Source organism: Macaca fascicularis, chromosome 13 (genome assembly GCF_037993035.2).
Source record: "Macaca fascicularis isolate 582-1 chromosome 13, T2T-MFA8v1.1".
Taxonomy (NCBI): domain Eukaryota; kingdom Metazoa; phylum Chordata; class Mammalia; order Primates; family Cercopithecidae; genus Macaca; species Macaca fascicularis.
In genome coordinates this window covers 72,507,739-72,528,365 of record NC_088387.1, presented here as the reverse complement: position 1 = coordinate 72,528,365, position 20,627 = coordinate 72,507,739, and the positions used below count along the sequence as shown (strand labels likewise).

Here is a 20,627-nt window from a genome sequence, read left to right as displayed (position 1 = left end):
TGAAGAGGTCCTTCACATCCGTTGTAAGTTGTATTCCTAGGTATTTTATACTCTTTGTAGCAATTGTGAATGGAAGTTCACTCATGATTTGGCTCTCTGTTTGTCTATTATTGGTGTATAGAAATGCTTGTGATTTTTGGACATTAATTTTGTAACCTGAGACTTTCCTGAAGTTGCTTATCAGCTTAAGGAGATTTTGGGCTGAGACAATGGAGTTCTCAAAATAGACAATCATGCCATTTGCAAACAGAGACACTTTGACTTCCTCTCTTCCTATTTGAATACCCTTTATTTTCTTCTCTTGCCTGATTGCTCTGGCCAGAACTTCCAGTACTGTGTTAAATAGGAGTAGTGAGAGAGGGCATCCTTGTCTTGTGCCAGTTTTCAAAGGGAATGCTTCCAGTTTTTGCCCATTCAGTATATTGGCTGTAGGTTTGCCATAAATAGCTCTTATTTTGAAATGTGTTCCCTCAATACTTATTTTATTGAGAGTTTAGTAGGAAGGGTGTCAAATTTTATCGAAGGCCTTTCTGCATCTATTGAGATAATCAGGTGGTTTTTGTCATTGGTTCTGTTTATGTGATAGATTATGTTTGTTGATTTGAGAATGTTGAACCAGCCTAACATCTCAGGGATGAAGCCGACTTGATTGTGGTGGATGAGCTTTTTGATGTGCTGTTGGATTTGGTTTGCCAGTATTTTATTGAGGATTTTCACATGATGTTCATCAGCGATACTGGCCTGAAATTTTCTTTTTTTTTTCTTGTGTCTCTGCCAGGTTCTGATATCGGGATGATGCTGGCCTCACAAAATGAGTTAGGGAGGATTCCCACTTTTTCCATTGTTTGGAATAGTTTCAGAAGGAGTGGTATCATCTCCTCTTTGTACATCTGCTAAAATTCGGCTGTGAATCCAACTAGTCCTGGGCTGGTTGTTGGTTGGTAGGCTATTAATTACTACCAAGGTATAACGCTACCTGACTTCAAAGTATACTATAAGCCTACAGTAACCAAAGCAGCATGGTATTGGTACCAAAACAGAGATATAGACCAATGGAACAAAACAGAGCCCTCAGACATAATACCCACACATCTACAACCATCTGATCTTTGACAAACCTGACAAAAACAAGAAATGGGGAAAGGATTCACTGTTTAATATAGGGTGCTGGGAAAACTGGCTAGCCATAAGTAGAAAGCTGAAACTAGATCCCTTCCTTACACCTTATACAAAAATTAATTCAAGATGGAGTAGAGACTTAAATGTTAGACCTAAAACCATAAAAACCCTAGAAGAAAACCTAGGTAATACCATTCAGGACATAAGCATGGGCAAGGACTTCATGTCTAAAACACCAAAAGCAATGGCAACAAAAGCCAAAATTGACAAATGGGATCTAATTAAACTAAAGAGCTTCTGCACAGTAAAAGAAACTACCATCAGAGTGAACAGGCAGCCTACAGAATGGGAGAAAATTTTTGCGATCCACTCATCAGACAAAGAGCTAATATCCAGAACCTACAAAGAACTCAAACAAATTTACAAGAAAAAAACAAACAACCCCATCAAAAAGTGGGCAAAGGATATGAACAGACACTTCTCAAAAGAAGACATTTATGCAGACAACAGACACATGAAAAAATCCTCATCATCACTAACCATCAGAGAAATGCAAATCAAAACCGCAATGAGATATCATCTCACACCAGTTAGAATGGCAATCATTAAAAAGTCAGGAAACAACAGATGCTGGAGAGGATGTGGAGAAATAGGAACACTTTTACACTGTTGGTGGGAGTGTAAATTAGTTCAACCATTGTGGAAGACAGTTTGGCGATTCCTCAAGGATCTAGAATCAGAAATACCATTTGACCCAGCAATCCCATTAGTGGGTATATACTCAAAGGATTATAAACCATTTTACTATAAAGACACATATACACGTATATTTACTGCAATACTGTTCACGATAGCAAAGACTTGGAACCAACCTAAATCCCATCAATGATAGACTGGATAAAGAAAATGTGGCACATATACCCCATGGAATACTACGCAGACATAAAAAAGGATGAGTTCATGTACTTTGCAGGAACATGGATGAAGCTGGAAACCACCATTCTCAGCAAACTAACACAGGAACGGAAAACCAAACACCATATGTTCTCACTTATAAGTGGAAGCTGAACAATGAGAACACATGGACACAGGGAGGGGAATATAACACACTGGGGCCTGTTGGGGGATGGGGACTAGGGGAGCGATAGCATTAGGGGAAATACCTAATGTAGATAACAGGTTGATGAGTGCAGCAAACCACCATGGCACATGTATACCTATGTAACAAACCTGCTTGTTCTGCACATGTATCCCAGACCTCACAGTATAATAAAAAAGGAAAAAAATAGGGATAGTATTGATGCTAAACTGTCTCATTTTATAAATCAGTAATATTCAAAAACAGCTTTATGAAGTAATTGCTAAAAAAGATGTATCATCTCATCAAAAGATACAGTTACAGTAAAATGCTACTTTTTGTGTTTAATAAAAAAAGATTACATGGAAGTTATATACTGTTAGTGGGAATATAAATTGCTGTAGCCATTTTAGAAACTATTTTGGCAATATCTATGAAATATTTTTATCCACATATATTTTGATTCAGAGTTCCATAGTTAGTAACATAAGTGTACAATGTGGTTGACAAATTATCTCGGAATAAATGAACAACTATATTCACTCAAGCACAGTCTGTAGAAACAAAAAAACAGGACAAGCTAAATGTCCATAAAGAGTAAAACCTAGAAACAACTTAAATGACCATGACTAGAGATACAATGGTAAAGTATGCATTTATTTAGAAATACCTATTGCATTTCTATGTGCATATATGTAATGACTTATATATTAAACTATATCTTATATTGAAAAAACATTGAATATACAAATACACATATATATGGTGACATATGTGTAGAATTATTTTCTGGATATACATACCAGAAGTATTGGCCATAATGGTTATCTTTGGAGATGGACGATGAGAGAAGATTTTTACTTCTTATTTGTGTATTTCTTTTGTTTGAATTTTCAAAGTATTTGATTTTAAAAATATCAGTGAGATTATTTGTATGTGGGATATATGGACCATTTTGTGTCTTCTTTTTTTCTGTCTTTAAAAAATTAATAAATGTTATACATATGGAAAAGGTTTATTGTTTTGTCTGTTTAAAAACATATTCTCATTTGTAAAAATAAACCAGGTAACAGAGAAAATAAAAACTATGAAAAAGAAAATAAAATTAGCACAGAATTCCACTTCTGAGACCGTATCTTTTAAAAATACATGACATACAGAAGAATAATCAGCATCAGTCACAACTCAATCATGTAGGTAAGAAATGATGTCCTCTATATCCTTGAATATTACACACACCTTGTACCCCTATGACACATACGCAAAGATGGAATATGGAGTGGAGAGAGAGAGTGTGTTCAATATTATTAGATGATTGGCACAAAATCCCTAAATCTAAGGCACAAGTTTGCCTGTACCAATGTTGCATGAGAAAGTTCCAAAAAGGAGCACTGCACTTATGGGTGATACTTAGGTGTGATAGAACATGTGGTGACCAACCCTTTGAACTGATTGAAAATATGCTAGGAAAGTCTGTTCTGCCCCAGTGTTTCACCTAAAAACATCCAACCCAGCAATTCTTCACAGTTAGCTGGAGCACAACCAATTTATCATCTTTCCCTACAATATAAAACAGTAATTTGTGTTAAAGCTCAAATAACCATGAGTAGAACAATGTATTAAGTTGTTATCAGCCATCGAAATCATAGTGTAGATTTGTTTATAAATGCCTTTTCAAAAAGCACAGAACATTAGATGAAAAGAAGTGGTAAAGCTAAAGGGAGGTGGTATTAATATCGATAGAAAAGATGCTTGATATGTTTTTGGTGATAGTATCCCTACTTTTTGCATTGTTACACAATGTATTTTATTTCTTTCTGGCAAGTGAGTGTGCTTTATCGTAATTATGACTAATCCTTCTGGTGTTTACTTTTGTCATGCTCTCACTTTCATTAATGTTTCTTTGTCTAAGCAAATAGAAAAGTAATTAGCACAAGGCAAATTTTATTTTATTTTAAGCTCTACATTGTGCTGACAGTGAATCATCTAAGTCCATTGCTTTGACAAATAAAAACGATGGTTAAGAGAAATATACTGAATTAGTATTGGTGGTAGCATAGCCAGGTCCCCCCACTGGGTAAATGTGACCACCACCTGAAATCTAGAGATTTCTGACGAATAAAGTAATTATGAATAATACTGCATACCTTGCCTGTTTCGGAGCATATGGCAGGAGCTCTGCATTGCCAAGAAAAGAATGTTTCTGTCTGCATGTATTCTTCTGTTTCACTCAGAAGCTTTACCTGCATGTGACTCACAGAAACGTAAGAAGGGTTCTGCTGCACCACGCTGACAGAATTCACTGCAAAGGCTAATATTCTAAACAAAATCATCAGGAATTGCATGAAATTAAATTTCAATCTGATGCCAGAACTGCAAAAGCAATTTAAATATGTACAGTACTTCTAAAGATCATGCTTATGTAGTCATAAATATGAAATGCTAACAACCAGCATGATTTAATTGGTTGAATTTTTTTTCTAGGAAATTGAGATTTTTTTCAAAGGTCTGTGTTTTCCTGGCTATTATTTGTAATGAATAATTTTTAGTTCTATGTACAGATTTTTCTATGCTGGTGGAAAATAATTGTTTTGGGGAGACAAATTAACTCTTTCACTCATCCCATTGAAAACAATGAAGTGAAATATATGCTCCTTTTCTCCCTTTACATGCCTCCCCTCAGTCTCTTTCAATATGACTCCCTTGTCTATGTAACCAGTGTCCTCATTTACTCAATCCTCCCCTATTACCAACTAGTAATATGTCACTCTGGCAGTACCTCATGAACCCCAACTTTCCCAATCACTTCTGCCTTCCCAAAATATTGCTAGTCTTTGTCTCAGCTTCTCAAGACTCCCCTCATATTAAAGGACAAACAGCTCATTTTATCAAGTAATGACAAAACTGTTGGTGAAATATTTAACTGATTATTCTTCTCCATTAGCCTATTATTGTTGCTATCACGTTGCCTAACAAACTACTCCCTGACTCCATTGGTTTATAACAGTAAGCATTTATATTTCTTACACACAGATTTAAAAATTAGCTGAGGTGTTCTGCTTCAGGGTTGGTTGAGCTTGGTTCTGGGCTCTGGTCACATAACTTTTTGAGGGGCTTAGACTAAAGGGACAATGGCATTCTGGGACATGCACTTCTCATGATAATCAGATAAACATAGGAGACTGAGCCAAATTGTGCAAATACACTTAAGGCCTCTGCTTATATCCTGTATGCAAGTCTTTCTTAAGTGAAAGCAATCTGAATGACCCAGCTCAGTATGAAAGGGATAGGAATATATACTTCATCCACCACAAAGCACTGCAAGTTAGAAGGCAGAAAAGGGGTAAAGAATTGAGAATCTGCATATCCTTGAAAGAAATATATTTCTTCTTCTGTGGGAATGTACTACAAATAGCATTGTGGTTTAAGTGAAAGCATAATTTATATTGGTAAAAAATGTTGGCTCATTGTAATTTGATGTATTTCTCCAACTAATTCTCACAATGAATCTGGTGAATCCCATGTATTACATCCTATGGATTTTCTATGTCATCAATCATATAATAAGAATAAAATCTAATACTCTGTGCCAGATACAGTTTTAAGTGCTTTATGTACATAACTCATTTAATTATCACAATAATTACATCAGTTGATTCCCATTTTGGTCCCTTTTGACAGTTTAATAAAATGAGGCACAGAGAGATTTACCAATTTTTCCAAAGCCACACATCATAAGTTATATGACATATACACACACACACACACACACACACACACATACTTTCTCTAGCCCCAGATCTTAAACTCCTGATAGACAGAATATGCAAATGGACAATGACCAGATCACATGTGAAAGTACAACTCTGCCCTACAACCTGCAGTCATGTACTTAGAAAGCTAATCCCTTATCTACAATAACCAGCCCAGGAGGCCAACCTGTTGTAAATCAGAACTGCAGGAAATCAGATTGTTATCTCAAGTAACAATCCAAGAAGTCAGAAAATAACTACTGTAAAAATCACCTCAAAATAGCCATGACTTGATTAATAACTGACAGTTTCCCTAACTTTTGTCTCTGCTTCTAATTCAAGACCACTCAGAGAAAGCCAAATATGCAGCCCTAACCAATCACATAGAATGCCCTGTTTCTAATTAGCCTGCCTACAGCTTCCCTAGGCCAATAGCCTCCCATTAAGTCAAACCCAAAACCTTCTCTTTTTTCCACTATAATGCTTTCCCACTCCAGTCTTGTTTTTGAGCCTCTCTGCCAAAATCAAGTGATGGTGGCTAACTCAATTGCTATAGCAAGTTCTGAATAAATATCTTTTGCTTTTCTCATTTTGCTTGGTCTTTATTTTTTCATAACAATATTCATCATATTTAATTTAATAGAACTTGTGCACAGCATATCTAACAGAGACTAAGACTACAGTTATTACTGCAGATGGCTAATAGTTGGCTCTTTAAACATTTAATTTTGATAATATGGTCCTACTGATACTTAATATTTAGAGAAGTATATGTATATACCTACAGAAAGTTCAAGTCAGTAATCATCAAAACATTAACAAAACTAATATAAAAACAATAGTTATTAAGCAGTTATAAGTACCACACACATTATTGAAAGCATTGCTTAGATTAGTTTGTTGCAAACTTATTACTGGGAGTATCCTCATTTCACAGATGGAAAATTAAGACTTAAAAAGGGTAAGCAACTTGTTGATGCACACACTGCTTGGATATTATCCAAATAAGCTTTAATTCTGGTAGTTTAACTCCAAAGTTTAAGTGAAGTGTATCAATGCTGGGTACACAGTAGAAATTCAACTTACTACTTACAAAATAAAAAGGATTATTACTTGGTCAACTCCCAACACTCAGTAAAACCTACACTGACCATGAAAATCTATCCATCAAATCCCATGAAACTTACTTAAGATCCACTGCTTCCTCGGATCGTCTTTTTTTACATGCATATTATTTGTGTTAATCTGCATTTTTGCTATGTGTATAACCAGTTTTCCCATTTAGATAAGAATATCTTAAGAGCATACAGTTGTTTTTTTGGTTTGTTTTTTTTTTTTTTTTTTTTTTTTTTTTTTTGCTTTTCCTCCAGAGTTTAGTTTAACTGTGTGAATGTTGTAAACACTCAGTAAATGCTGAGGAGAAATGGGTCCATTATTCTATGCTATCTACTTGCCTCTGTGCCTAGTGAATCTGCCAATGGCTGTTGGTAGCTGCAGCTCTAGTCCCTTACCAAATCCAAATCCAAAAGTCTACAATCTTCCAGTTAAGGAACCATCAAATTTGACCGAGCTGTATGTGTAAAGCAGAAAATTTTGAGGAGGTGTTTTCCTGACAACCACATGTGAGAATACACTTAGCAATAAAGTGTTGCAAAACCAGTTTTTCAATTCTTCAGCAGGACAGTTAAGAGAACTGGAATCTTGATGTACATATGAGTTAGAAGGCAGAGCCCATTTTCTCCAAAGGGCTTGAGATCCATTGTAAGGAGACCATGTAAGGTTGACTTATAATAAATATCACTGATAAATATCAAAGCCATGATACAAGAAATATATTGAAGTAAAAAATATTTAAAGATTTTGTTTAAAGATCTCCAAGGATGTCAGGATGAAGGACTAAAGGTTCCCAGCACTCATCTCCTCCACAAACAGGGACCAAAACAGCAAGCATATCATCACACATCAAACAGGGCATCTAAGAGAAAACAGGAATTCAGCAGGGAAGTGACAGGGGATCTCTGAGGCATAGGAGAGAAAAGCAAACCAGCCAAACTGGCTGGGATCAGCTCAGAGCCAGGAGAAACTGCCCATTACAGGAAAAAAAAAGTTAAGCGAGAGGTTTCAGGCAGTCCACATTCCCACCTCAGTTTCCTGCAATCCTAGCCAAAGGAGAGCGTTTCAGTCCTTGCGGATGTTTAGATTAGTATAGGAAGCTGCCTGGAGTCCAAGCAACAGCATCGCTCCACATAGGGAGCTCACACTGAGTCCAACATATTCTGTGAGACCCAAGCAGCTGTAGCATAGTACCATTTTGAGAGCCCAGGCCCCAAAATACTACATCCTGCCATGAGATTCGACAGTCTCTGCCTCTCCATATCTTTGAACCTCTGCTAATATTGCTTCCACCCCTGCCACATCCACCCAGAGGGCTGCAATGTTGCAAAGCTAGATGGATCCAGTGGTGTGGCCAGGTCCCCAGCCCTATAGCCCATACGGTGTCCTATACCCCAGGGAACTAGTGGTGCAGCACACCAGGGTTGCTGTCTCCTGGGACAATGGGAGTTAAAGAGATATCTCCCCAGAGCATAAGAGCTGTTTCCCCAAGGCCACTGCTCTGATAGTAATCATGCTCCCTCCAGTGGTGGGGCTACTGTGCACCTGCATGCACCTTCAGAGGGTCTAAAGATAGGTCTCTCTGGTCACTGTCCTGGGGGCCGAAGGGACAGGCCAGCCGAGCCCAGCTCAGCCCTCTGCCACCCCTGTTAGCACCCCCGTCACACTATCTAGGGGCCCGAGGACAGGCCTGCTCCTCCCACTGCCACTATCACTGGTGCCAAAGTGCACCATTTAAGGGCCTAGGGATTTACCCACCCCACACATCACCTCCAGCACTCATGTAAAGCATATGAGGGCAAGCTTCCCAAGCCTGCTGCCATAGGGACTTGCCCACCAAGCCTGTTTCTACCAGTGCTAGTGCCTGAACATACCACTTGGGGGCCTGAGAGTTGGCCAGCAGCTGCAAGGAAACTGACAATGCCACACATATATCCAGGAGCCAGAGAACCCACCTTCCCACTCAGCCTACTGTTGCAACTGTAGCACCTCAATAAGCTGCTTAAAGGCCCAAGGACTGTTCCACTAGAAACTGCTACCACTAGTGCCCTTACCACCACTATTACCCTCACAAATGTGCCATTTAGAAGTCCACTCCACTGCTACTACCACTGGTTCTTGATGACGAGCTTGTCTGGCATACCTATCTCAAGCAAAGCCTCACACAGTCTCCATTACCAATTACAGCCCAGGCCATTGAGGGGCTCACAGACACCATTGATTCTTATTACAACCAAAAAGTTTATACAAAGACTACATTGTTATGCCCCACCAGAATAAAAGACAAAGCACCCTACCCAACCTTATACAGGAAAGTTTTTCCCCCACAAGATCCAACCCATAAAACTGGAACAAGTGACTGTTACACCAAAAGCACAAATATCAATCAGTAACAAATCCTAACAAAAAGAAAATCTTTGAAATGCCTGAAAAAGAATTTAAAATAATGATATTTAAAAAGTCAGTGAGAAATAAGAGAATACAGATAAACGGTAACAAAAAAAAATCAAGAAAAAAATTCATGATTTGAATCAAAAATTCAACAAAGAAATAGATTAATAAAAAAGAACCAAACAAAAATCCTGGGATTGAAGAATCCAATGAATAATATAAAAATATAATTGAGAGCTTCAACAATAGACTACATCATGCAGAAGAAATAATTTCTGAACTTGAAGACATATCTTTTGAAATAACCCAGTTAGACAGAAAAGAAAACAAAATAAAATAAAAGAGAGGCCCGGCACAGTGGATCGTGTCTGTAATCTCAGCACTTAATGAGGCTGAGGTGGGTGGCTCATGAGGTCAGGAGTTCAAGACCAGCCTGGCCGACATAGTGAAATCCTGTGTCTACTAAAAATATAAAAATTAGCCAGGCATGGTGGCACGTGCCTGTAGTCCCAGCTACTCCAGAGGCTAAGGCAGGAGAAGCGCTTGAACATGGGAGGTGGAGGTTGCAGTGAGCTGAGATCACGCCACTACACTCCAGCTTGAGAAACAGTGAGACTTCATCTAAAAAAAAAAAAAAAAAAAAAGAATGAGGAAATGCTATGTGACATATAGAACACCATAAAGCCACAAATTTTTCTTAATTTGGGGAGGTCCAGAAGGAGAAGAGATGGGCAAAGGCATAGGAAATCTGTTTTACAAAATAACGTACGAAAACTATCCAAGTTTTACAAAAGATAGAGACATCTAAATAGAGAGCTCAAAGATCCCCAATTAGATTCAACCCCAGAGGTTTTCTCCTAGGCATATTATACTCAAACTGTAAAAAGTCAAGGACAAAAGAATTCTAAAAGTAGCAACAGAAAAGTGTCAAGTCACACATAAGGGCATCTTCATCAGACTAAGTGCATTTCTCAGCAGAAATCTTACTAGCCGAGAGAGAATAAGATGATATATTCAAATTTCTGAATGAAGAGACTTACAGCAAAACTATCCTTCAAAAATGAAGAAAAACTAAAGTATTTCCCAGACAAGCAAAAATGCAAGGAATTTATTACCACTAGACAGGTTCTATAAGAAATACTTAAAGAAACCTACATCAGGAATTGAAAGAATGATATCTGTCATCATGAAAACATGCAAAAATGTAAAACTTGATGGTACAACAGACTGAGAAAGAGAAAGGAATCAAATTGCTGCTACTATGGAAAACCATCGAACCACAATTATAAACAATAAGAGAAGATGAAAGGACAAATAATAAAGAAAAAGGACAAAGAAGAGCAAAGAATTTGCAAAACCATTAGAAAACAACTAACAAAATGACAGGAATAAGTCACCTATCAATAATAACTTTGAATGTACAAAGATTTAATTTCCTACTTAAAGGACATAAACTGGCTAAATGGATTTAAAAATGTGGCCCATCTACGAGCTGCCTACAATAATCTCGCTTCACCTGTAAAGGAACATATCAACTGAAAGTGAAAGGATGAAAAGATATATTCCACGCTAAAAACAAAAAATAAGAGCAAGCAGCAATAGCTATACTTATCAGATAAAACAGACTTTAAGTCAAAAACTATAAAAAGATAAAGAAGGTTGTTATTTAATAATAAAGGTATCAGTTCATCAGGAGGATATAACGATTCCAAATATATATGCACTCCATACTGGAGTACCCAGATATATAAAGCAAATATTATTAGATCTAAAGGGACAATAAACTCAAATACAGTAACAGTTGAGAACCTCAACATTCCACTCTCAGCATGGGACAGATCATCTAGACAGAAAAACCAACAAAAGAACATTGAATTTAAACTAAAACTTGGAACAAATAGGCTTTACAGGCATTTACAGAACATTTTTATCCAGTAACAGTGTAATATACATTCTTATCATCAGCAAATGGAACATTCTCCAGAATAGGCTAAATGTTAGCTCATACACAAACATTGAAATTTTTAGAAATCAAAATCATATCAAGTATCTTTTTATACCACAATGGAATAAACTAAAAATAAACAACAAGAGGAACATTGGAAAATATACAAATACACAGAAATTTAAAAACATGCTCCTAAATGACCACTGGGACAATGAAATATTAAGAAGAAAAAAATTTCTGAAAACAAATAAAAAAGGAAGCATGCCAAAACTTATGACATAAACCAAATGCAGTCTAAGAAGAAAGTTTATAGTAATAAACATCTACACCAAAAAAGTAGAAAAATTTCAGATAAACAAAAATGCACCTCGTGGAACTAGAAAACAAGAACAATGCAAACCCAAAATTAGAAGGTGGAAAGAAACAATAAAGATCAAAGCAGAACTAAACAAAAAGAGACTAAAAAAAGTACAAAGGATTAACAAAATGAAAGTCTTTGTTTTGGAAAAGATAAACAAAATCAATAAATTGTTAGCTAAACCAATAAAGGAAAAAAGAGAAAATACCCAAATCAATCAAATCCAAAAGAAAAATAGAGACATTAAGCTGATAACAAAGAAATACAAAGGATCATTAGAGACTATTATGAACAACTGCATGCTAAAAAATTAGAAAACCTAGAGGAAATGGATAAATTCCTAGACATATACAACCTAAGACTGAACCAGGAAGAAATAGAAAACCTGAACACACAGTAACAAGTAATGAAACCAAATGAGTAATATAAATTCTCTCAACAAAAAGAAACACAGGACTGGATGGCTTTCCTACTAAATTCTACCAGACTTATAAAGAACTGACACCAATTTTTCACAAGCTATTCCAAGAGTTCGAAAAGGACAAAATTCTTCTTAACTCATTCTATAAGACCAGCATTACCCCCACACTAAAACCAGATGAGGGCACAAGAAAAAAAGTACAGGCCAGTATTCCTGATGAATATAAATGAAAAAAAAAAATCATCTAAAAAACACTAGCATAGCAAATCCAACAGCACATCAAAAAGATAATACACCATAATCAAATGGGGTTTATCCCAGGGATTCAAGGATGTTTCAAAAGGTGCAAATCAATAAATGTAATGCATCACCTCAACAGAATGAAGGACAAAAACCATATGGTTACCTAAATAGGTGCAGAAAAATCATTTGATAAAATTCAACATCCTTTCATAATGAAAACTCTCAACATTTTAGGCACAGACGGAACATATCTCAGCATAATAAATATCGTATATGGCAAAACTACAGCTAACATCAATACTGAATGTAGGAAAAGCTGAAAGTCTCTTCTCTAAGAATTGGAATGAGAGGACAAGGGGGCCCACTTTCGTCACTCCTGCTCAACATAGTACTGGGATTTCTAGTTAGAGCAATCAAGCAAGATTAAAAAAAAAAAAAAAATAGAGACATCCAACTTAGAAAAAAGGAAGTGAAATTTTACCTTGTTAAAAATGACATGCTCATATATACTTTTTCTACATACATATATATACAGAGAGAGAGAAAAAAATCATGAATAATCCACCAACAAAATGCTTAGAGCTGATAAACAAATTTGGTAAAGTTTCAGCTACAAATATCAGTAGTGTTTCTACACACCAACAATGAACTAGCAGAAAAAGAAATCAAGAAAGCAATTTTGTTTACAATAACTTAAAAAGTCCTAAGAAATTTAACCAAGGAGGTAAAAGACCTCTATAAGAAAAATCACAAAATACTAATAAAAGAAATTGAACAGGACACAAATAGAAATACATCCCATGCTCATGAATCAGAAGAATTAGTATTGTTAAAATGGCCATACTAATCAAACTAGTCTACAGAGGCAATGCAATTGCTGTTAAATATCTATCACGTTTTTTCACAGAAATAGAGAAAATAATTCCTAAAACTTGTGTGGAACCAAAAATGATCTCAAATAGCAAAGCAATACTGAGCAAAAAGAATAAAGCTTGAGGCATCACACCACTTGACTTCAAAATATACTACAAAGCTATAGTATCCAAAACAACATGGTATTGGCATAAAAGCAGACACATAGACCAGAAAAAAAACAGAATAGAAAATCCATAAATAAATTCATATATTTATGGCTAACTGATTTTTGGCAAAGGAACCAAAAACGCATATGGGGAAAAGGACACCATCTTCAATAAACGGTATTGGGCAAACTAAATATGCATTTACAAAAGAATGAAACTAAGCCTCTATCATTTACCATATACAAAAATCAATTCACAATGGATTAAAGACTTGAATATAAGATCCAAATCTATAAAATTACTAGAAGAAATCATAGTGGAAATACTCCAGAATATTGGTCTAGGGAAAGATTTTATGTCTAAGACTTTAACAGAACAGGCAACAAAGACAAAAATGGACACATGGGTGCATATTAAACTAAAAAGCTTCTGCACAGTGAAGGAAACAATCAACAGCATGAAGAGATAACCACTAGAATGAAAGAAAATATTTGCAAATTATTAGTCCAAAAAAGAACTAATACATAGAATACTCAAGGAACTTAAATCAACTGCAAAAATACAAATTATTCCATTAAAAAGTGGGCAACGGATTTGGATAGGCATTTCTCAAAAGAAGATATACAAATGGCCAACAGGTATATGAAGAAATGTTCAACATCAGCAATTATCAGGCAAATGCAATTCAAAACTACAATGTTTCCTCACTTCAGTTACAATGGCTTTTATCAACAAGACAAAAAAATAACAAATGCAAATGCTGGCAAGGATAATGAGAAAAGGGAACTCTTATATGCTGTTGGTGAGAATGTAAATGGGTATATCCATTATGGAAAACAGTATAGAGTTTTCTCATAAAACTGAAAATAGAACTATCATGTGATTTAGCAATCCCACTACTGGGTGTTTATTCAAAGGAAAGGAAATTAGTACATTAAAAGGATACCTGCACTTGCATGTTTATTGCAACATTATTCACAATAGTCAAGATATGGAATCAGCCTAAGTGTCTATCAATGGATGAATGGATAAAGAAAATGTGATATATATACACAACAGAATACTAGTCATCCATTAAAAAAATGAAATTCTGTCATTTGTTGCAACACAGATGGAGCTGGAGGTCATTAAGAGAAATAAACCAGATATAAAAGGACAAATATTGCATGTTCTTACATGTAGAAGCTAAAAAAATTGACTTCACTGAGGTAGAGAGTAGTACCAGAGGTGGAGAAGGGTGTGAGGCATGAAGAGCATTTGATTAATACCAGAAAACTTACAGGTAGATAGAATGAGTAAGTTTTAGTGTTAAATAGCACAGTATAGTGACAATAGTTAACAAGAACTTATTGTGTATTTCAAAATACCTAGAAGATAAGTTTGAAATGTTCCCAACACAAAGAAATGTTAAGTGTTTAAGGTGATGGATATCCTAAATAACCTGATTTGATCACATTGTATACATGTGTCAAAATATCACATGTACAGGATAAGTGCATATAAATATACAATTATTATGCATCAATATAAAGGTCTCCAAGAGAAGGTATAACTTTTAGTTATGAAAAAATGGCTATAGGTTTAATTAAAGGCAGGGGAGAAGAGAACATTCCAGTCATATGAAATACCATGCCCTAAGAAAAAGCAGTGGGATAAATAAGACATGTAAGACTGCACATTAATAGATGTAAGTAAAAACGTTTTATGCAATGAAATCTTGACCCTCATTTCTGTTATGACTTCAGTGTACATGAAGAATGTCTGACCTTTAGTGGATGATCAGAGAAGAATGGGAAATAACACATGTGCTTATTTTGGAACCAAAACTTCAAAATGGCAGTTCTACAATTTACATTTTTAGGGATTGAATTATCATGACTAAATGCCATTTTTCTTCATATGTGGTGATGTCTGTTCGTGTGACAACACGACATTTTATAAATAACACATTATACCATTCTGTACTTTTCAGAAGAAAATACGCCTGCTGTCCACCCCATTTCTTCCTTGATACCTCATTTCTTTACCCCCTCAATAAATTATTCACTATTCCAAAAAATTATGCTTGCAGTTGTTTTTCTTTTCCCAAACCAAGGCCATGGAAACAGTGAAGTCTCTCTTGTAAACCATTGAACTACCAGTCCTCTTTTCTGAAGACTCATGGGTGTGCTTGTAGTCCGTAGTATCATAAAAGTAGAAAGAATTTTCACCTCTCTGCCATTTGCTAACACTGGGATCATCCTTAATTAGTCTTTTCCCCGCTTTCTTTCTACTTGAGTTAGGACGATTTTCACATCAAACATCTCCCTACTATTACCTCCCATTTTGTTAATCTGGATTTGTTTCCAGTCCAGAACACACACATATACATCTCAAGAATATGAAAATCTATGAGGTATTTTCACAGATTTGGCAGTTGACTTCTAAGGTGCTTCCCTCAAGGAACACAGACAATGCAGACACTAGAAAACAACTAGAGTGGGCTTTTCTTTTCAAACAGCTGTGCCAGAACAAAGCCTAAGAGACAATTGGGTGCCAGTGTATCATTGTTTACAAATCGTTTCACTCAGCAGTTGTTACTGTCTTTCTTCACAAGGTTCATTGCTAGGTACTGTGAGGGTACATGGATGGTAAGAACACTGTTATTACTATCAAAAACTTATAGGATAACACATAAGATAAGAGCATAATTATATCATAGTGATGAGAATTGTCAGAAAAGTAGAAATAAAGGGCTATGGAACTTGAAAGAAGCAGGGGATTATTTTTTCCTGGTCAAGGGTCAATCATACTTTCTGAAAAACACAATATTTCACTTCTGCCTTAACATTTGGATAGAAAGCATGCAGCAATAAAACTGCACACCCACATGCATTGACCCATAGAGAATTAGTAAATATCATTGGCCACGTCAAATCCTGCTTTTCCCCCCAATAGGAATCATTTCATTTAACTTTACTATTCCTGATCCCAAGGATTTCAAGCACATAAAAATCAACAATATAAAATAACCTACTTGATTAAGTTGATTTCAAGTTTTTACTGTTGTTGCATTGCTTGCAACCACTCCACTCATTTTGGTAACTATAGAAAAATAACCTAAAAACAGTTAAATAATTAATGGTGCCCAAAGTCACTTTCTACCACAACATTCTAGTTCTCTTTCACCATAAATCTTAGTGTGCTTTAAGACTCTAACAGCACTTTAGTGAGCATGAAATGGGATTATGATTGTGAAAGTAACCAGAAATGAAAACATAAGTTTACTAGCTATGTTATTCTAAAATAGAAATACTTAGGGATGGGAGTAATCTCAAATCAGAGATGCAAAGATTCTGTGAGGATTTAAAACTCATCATCTAGCTGCTGAGACGTCTATTTCTTTTCCTTTATTTATTTTGTGCTGAATTAAATTATATGTCTATATTATGAAGTAGCCTGCATTTTTCCATTTAAATTTTCTAATACATAAGAAATGATTAACCTTATTACAGTGGATTCTAGATGACCAAACTGCCCTTTCCCTTATTAGTGATTACAATTTGTCTGACATATTTTGGGTCACTGACAATAAGCAATCCAACCTTTAATTTAAATTGACTATACACTGCTTGGAAGAGAAATCATCTCAATGTGTAATTAAAATGTCATAATTTCTGGATGCATGTGTACTTCTGAGTGATAGGTTACCTGTAGTTCACTTATCATGACCAATTTAAACAGAAACATACTCCCATTATTCCATACATTATCAAAAATATCATCCAATACACCAAATTTAATTTTAACTGTTATCTAACCATAATGTGCTGTTACAAAGAGTATTGCTCATATGTCAATGCTTCTAAATCACTCTGCACATGTTGTGAAGGTGGGAGTAACATTTGAGATATTTTATTCACATAAAATTACTATGATAGTGAGGCAGAAACATGAGAAACAATTTCTTTCAACGGAGATAAATTGATCAATGTATCAGTATATATTACATAGAAAAACTATTTCCTATGAAAAAATTATCCAGAGGAATCTGAAAGGTTATATTGAAAGTTAATTTTACAAATGTTAACATAAAATACTCACATATTATCATGATTTCAAGGGAAGAAACTGTTTTTGATACTTTAAATAAAATTCAGAAGTAACAAGGATCTTAAACTATATGTGATATTTGGCTAAGCAATGCTTACCAAGCTTCAAAATTATGGTAATTTTCAATCCTGAGGTTTTGTTTCTTAAATTTATATTTTAAATAACAGCTAAGCACATTTTATGAACTGCAACACTAAGAAACCATCTGTACATTTTTATATAGGCCTCTCAAATTTTGTTAAATTTGTCAGTTGCTAAGCTGTGGTTTTTCAAATCTTTGAATGGTAGCTCTCAAGACCAAAAGCCCGTGTGGTTGTAGGTGAAAACATTCCAAATGTCTACTGTTGCTTTAACAGGCATCGGGAAAAAATAAAAGCATGAAATAAGAGGTGTGTCTACATACTGCCAAGATATCCCATAAATGTAGAGAATTTTGTTAGTTGTTGAAATGATGCTGTGCGCTAGAAGCCACCAAATGTTGGAGGGCTAATGTTCCTGTTCATATCAATTTACAGATGGTATTTGGTACTTTCCCACCCCGCTCAACACACATACCTGAGTGTTCTTGGCTGGTTTGTTACTGGGAGTAACTGGGAGTTACTCGGATTTTGTATAAAGTTAGCCTAGGCCACATAGATTATTCTTAGCCAGGCTTGTACTTACGTGTCACTGAGCAGGCAGCGGGAATCAGCAGAATTCTGTCCTTAGCTTGCCTTTCAAGTGTGCTTCTCTTCTGTTAGGATTAAATGCCTAAGGAAGTGTTTCTTCAAGCCTAAGCACACTGTGCCAGGATTTTTGACCTGGGACTCAGCCCCTGTTGAAATTGTGTGTGTATGTTTGTGTGGCAAGGAATTTAGTCCAGAAATTCTAGCAAATTGTTTTTAAACTTTTAGTTCCATCAAAGTACTTGGGGTAGTACTCGGTAAAAATTTAATCTAAGATTTTCCCTTTATCTTTTTCCTTGTATTATATTTCCTCGTTTCTTATCATTGTTAATATTGTTCATTTCAACTAAATCATTTCATTTAATTATGACTGGCAAAACAGCAACATTACTAACAAGATAACAAGAAGTAACCTATGTTGAACATATATGCATACATAAACATGTATATTACATATTTTTTCTTAACTATTTGTGACCCCTAAATAAGTGAGTGTATAATTCCTGAGAACAAGGACAGTCTCCTATACAGCGACAGAATTTTCAACTTCAATTGACATTAATACAAGGCTATTCTATAATCGACAGGCCTTAAATTTTGAAACTTTTTCCCCAATAATGTATTGTATAGTCATCCCCTTCCTCCAAGTTTCAGTCTAAGGTCCAATCCAGGATCACTCATTCCATTTAGTTGTTTGATCTCAGTTGTCCCTCGAATCTGGTACATTTCTTCAGTTATTTGTTTCTTCTTTTATCACCTTTACATTTTTGAAGAGTACAAACTAATTATTTTGCAGTATATTTGGGTTCATCTGAGGTTTCTACAGGATATTTTCATGTTATGAATTTTAGGGGTGGAGATAACACAGAAGTGATTGATGTCTTTCGCTTTTGAGAAGCTGCACGATGTGAGTTTGTCCCGTGACTGATATTAACTTAAATCACTTGATTAAGGTTGTCTCTGCCAGGTGTCTCACCTTGTCATTAATAAATGTTTTGTGGGAAGATATTTTGAACCTATGCAAATATGCTATTTACACATCAAAATTTTGCTTACTAGATTTAGCATCCATTGATGATTCTTGCCTGACTCAAATTTACTATGATGCTGGCCAAGTGGTGACTTTTTCTCTGCACTTCTTAATTGGCATTTTACTACCAAAAAAATTAGCTTTTTCTTCTCCATTTGTCTATTTATATAGTTATATAAGAGTTTTACAAACTATTGTCTCAATTTGATGGTTTATAGTTTGTGTAAACATGGAGATACACTCCTCAAATCTCCTTTCAAGAGACGCTAGTCTGCAGATGTGGTTTTTTGACAGTCTCCAGTTGCTGCACCTTCAGATACACTGCAATATTCACATGAAAATTATGGTATCCCAGAGCTGCATCCTGGTCAACGCCTGGGTGTTGCAGAGGTATTGGAGTTGGGCCATTTGCACCCACTACAACACTGCTGTAAAGGGACAATCTTCGCTAGGACTGCTATCAATTTGTGCAAAACTTTCTTTCCCAGAGCTCCATTGCAGACTGCAGCTGTTCCCATGTAATCCTCTTTTTCCCTCCTCTCCCTTAACATAAGTCAGCCTCCAAGTTAGTTGGTGGCTCTCCCTGTGTACTTCTACTCCCTGTCTTCTTTATCCTTCACAGGCATTCGCCCCAGTAAATCCATTGTACTTCTAATTCTGCCTTGGAGTCTGTTTTTTGGAGGATAGACATTCTGCTGACACATTCTGCTACTATCATTATTTATTCTGGTGTTAAACTTGTCCCAGATTAACCAATAAGAGTTGATTCAAGCTGGCTTCTGTGCCCTTTTTTATCATTTAATTTTGAAATAATTGCAGATTCAATCAGAAGTGAAAAAATAATATAGAGTTACTGCTGTATAGCCTTCACCCTGCTTCTTTCAATGATAACATTTACATAACCATCACACAGTTATCAAAACCACAACATGGACATTAGAAACATATTAATTAAACTGCAAACATTTTTCACATTTCACCTGTTTGTCCATGCACTCATTTGTATGTGTATGTGCATATGGTTCTATGAAATACTTATTTGTGTGATCACTGCCAAAATAAGGACACAGAACTGTTCAGTCAACCAACCCAAGGAAATTTACTGGCAATGCCTCTTTGAAGTTGCAGTTTCCCTCCAAATCTAATCCCCGGAACCACTAATATTTTCTTTGTCATCATGATGTCACCATCTTGAGAATATTTTATAAATGGAATCACATAGTATATAACTTGTTGAAATTTTATTTCATTCACACAGTTCCCAAGAGATCCATCAAGTGGTTGCATGTACCTCATCATGCTATTTCAATTGATGCTGCTTCCTCATGAAAATATTACTTACTCATTTTAAGCACCCATTGATGATTCTTTCCTGATTCAAGTTTTTCTATGATT

The 20,627-nt window shown here is 35.6% G+C and overlaps 1 long non-coding RNA gene across 1 annotated transcript in view; it reads right to left on the bottom strand.

Moving 5' to 3' along the window:
* LOC135966967 (uncharacterized) overlaps positions 1-20,627 on the bottom strand; it is a 77,537-nt gene that overhangs the window by 26,646 nt on the left and 30,264 nt on the right. The window lies entirely within an intron of this gene.